This window comes from Triticum dicoccoides, chromosome 7A, assembly GCF_002162155.2.
Source record: "Triticum dicoccoides isolate Atlit2015 ecotype Zavitan chromosome 7A, WEW_v2.0, whole genome shotgun sequence".
NCBI classification, from domain to species: Eukaryota; Viridiplantae; Streptophyta; class Magnoliopsida; order Poales; family Poaceae; genus Triticum; species Triticum dicoccoides.
Window position 1 is genome coordinate 19,176,401 of NC_041392.1, and position 3,070 is coordinate 19,179,470.

At 48.8% G+C, this 3,070-nt stretch overlaps 1 pseudogene; it reads right to left on the minus strand.

Annotated features, from left to right (window-relative positions):
* Positions 1-995: 995 nt before the first annotated feature.
* LOC119327777 lies at positions 996-1,849 on the minus strand (annotated as a pseudogene).
* Positions 1,850-3,070: the final 1,221 nt, after the last annotated feature.

A 3,070-nucleotide genomic window follows, 5' to 3' on the forward strand; every position in this document is an offset into this window, starting at 1 on the left:
CAGTGCCCATTCGTTTCGCGCGCGGGAAGGCAACGAAGTTCAGTTGAAAAGACCGCAGCGGAGTGGAGCAGCCGCGACACGAAGTTCCTAACCTTAGCTGGATCTCGCTGGTGCCACCTAAACGGTAGGTATAGGCGGCGGATGTCTGACGTTTGGAGTTGTCGTTCGTGCACCTGTCCCCAATAGAAGAATGAGTGATCCCTTCCCCTGAGGATCATGGCCTTACCACTAGGTCCCCGATGGCCAGCGGGGGATTCGGTATAGCAGCTCACGTTCGTTTGCGCTTCGCGTTCCCGCTGGACTGGACACGTGTTAGCTGTAGGAAGTATGGTTACGAAAGTGACTTCGGTTCGCCAGTTCAGGCTCAACTCCTCGCTTTACGTTAGCGGACTTACAGGTCGGGCCGGGGCTCCATGCTCTTTCTTTCTGTGTGGGACGATGCCGGGGAATGTGTCGAGGCGGCGAACAACAACAAGACAACTAACTACATTTGCTTTTTCCCTCCATGAGATGAGCCAGTGCATTGGACCGATGGATAATAGAACTGAGCTGGCCAAACGCTTGGGCGCTCTACATACGATGTAGAAAAAATCAGATACATATCGATTTCTTTCTGATGGATCCAGAATAGATAGATATCTTGTATCATCAATAGATAGAAAGAGGTCAACCCTTATTATTGATAGAAAACCTTTCGATCTATCAGAACAGATCAGGCCATCTATCAATCGATTTGAATCATCTCGCTTTTCGTTCATTTCAGCCACGCCATAATAGCCGCCACAATAAGAAAGAAGCAAGCGAAACAGCTAGAAGCGCTCGCTTCGCCGCGCCCAACAATTCTTATTCACGGGAAAGCCAACCGAAAGATTCGATTCAGACTTCGTAGAGCCGGTGCTGCTGCTGTCTGCGTAGGGCCGTCCCCCACTCCCATCCCGGGGCGCTAAGGGGTTTTGTTTTAGGAACAGACGGCGGTGTTTTGCTGATGCCTCGAATCGACGCTTTTGTTGCGACATGCTAAGTTTTCTCCCCTATTGCTAGTAGGTTGATGGGTCGCACGCCCGGCACACATGTTTTGGCCTTGCTTGTGTGTCCATAACTCAAAATAGGTGACCTAACGGCCGCCGCCCGACTAAACATACCAATAGTCACCAAATTCATATGGGCTACTGAGGAGTAGGCAATGATCTTCTTAAGATCGATCTGTCTTAAAGTGGTCAAGGAAGTATATATTATAGCAATCGCGCTTAGAGTATAAATGAAAGGAGTGAAACAAAGTGTCGCTTCGGGAAACATGGGTATTGAAAATCTTAAAAACCCGTAGGTTCCCAATTTTAAAAGAATTCCAGCCAAGATGACGGATCCAGCCGTAGGTGCCTCTACATGGGCTTCGGGTAACCAAATATGAACTGGTACCATAGGCACTTTGACGGCAAAAGAGGCGAAAAAAGCAATCCATAGAAGGATTTGGCGCCGCTCACTAAATTCAGTGGTTAATAAAATTTGTAAATCGGTGGTTCCTGTTTGGAGAAGAATCAACAGAATAGCTAATAGCATAAAAACGGATCCCAGTAAAGTATATAGGAAAAACTGATATGCTGCCTTGATCTTTCTTTGTCTCGAACCCCATACCCCTATAATGATGGTAGAGTCAGGGGTGGCCCCAAAGCGGAATTGACCGGTGGTAGTTGGTCGAAGCTCCAGTGGGTAGCCACTCCCTTCTCAGGGAACCGTACGTGAGACTTCCGCATCATACGGCTCCGTCCCGAGCTTCCGTCGTCGGCCCTTGTCATTAGACCACTATGCTTGTCTTTTCCGCCTTGACTCTCGAATCTTTTGCTTCTCGGGTGGTGGCGAACAATGCTGCTTGCATAGTGGGAGATGCCCGCCCGTCGTTTAGGCCTGCTTCCTGCCCGAAAGAAGGCTAGCCGGGCTAGTGGTAGGGGACCCGACCGTCAAAAACCCTACCCTATTCTCGAACCCCCTGCCGAGCTCTACCCTGCCCGCATTTATTTGGAAGGGGGCCAAAGAAATGTCTCCACCTGCTGCCAACAGTCTTTCTTCGGAATTCTACTGAACGGGTCGATCCTCCCCTCCGTTTGTTTTAGCAACTTATCCTAAGGTCTCTTCGCCAAGAACTCTCCGGCAACGACAGAGGAACTAACCTGCCTGCAGTGGCGGGGCGGCTTTTTTTTTAAATAAGACCTGGACGATTATCCCTACCCTCGGTAGCTTACGAGTTTACGTCCATCCCTGGTCGGGTACAGTTTCCTTTATTTTTATCCCTTGTAGCCGTTACCCGAATTCGCGCAAGTGTGTCCACACCCCCCCTGACTTGACGAGGAATTCATTCTCGCGAACAAACACACCCCCTACACACACCTAGGAGCACCCCTTCCTACATATCCATACAAGACCTGAGTAGGCGGGTCGAGGTCCTACGAGGTACCCACTACTCGGAGTACCCTCCCACCAAAAAAAGATGTGTGGTTCGGTGGTTCGACCAAAAATGCTATGCTTACGCACAAGACTACCCCTCTTCCCGAAAGCTTCGCGGGGACCTTTACTACTTTACGACGACGGGGGACCGCCCGTAGGGGGTTTACTGCACAAGGCCCCTGCAGAGGAAAAGCTTGATCCCAGCGAATAGAAGATGTTCAGCTCCGCACAACATAGGGATTGGCACGCTTTCGGAAAGAACATAGAATAGTAGAGGATCCAGCATGCAGGACACGGCGATCATTAGAAATTCACGAATTAGAAATGCTGTAATATACTCTTTCCCAAAACTTCTCATACCAGACCAACCCACTGAAATGCAAATAGGGATCAGAAATGTGGTCAATATCACGAAGAATAATGAAAGACCGTCTATACCCATATACAAATGGATGTTTTCATAAGGAAGCCATCGAAGGCTTTCCACAAATTGAGATTTGGCCGTAGAAGGATCGAATTGTATCCGAGGAACAGGGGGATACAAAAAAGTAATAAGAGAAACGCACAGACCAATCAATCGTATCGGTCTTATTGAAGAATTTGGAATGAAAAGAGGAGTAATGCTTCCTAG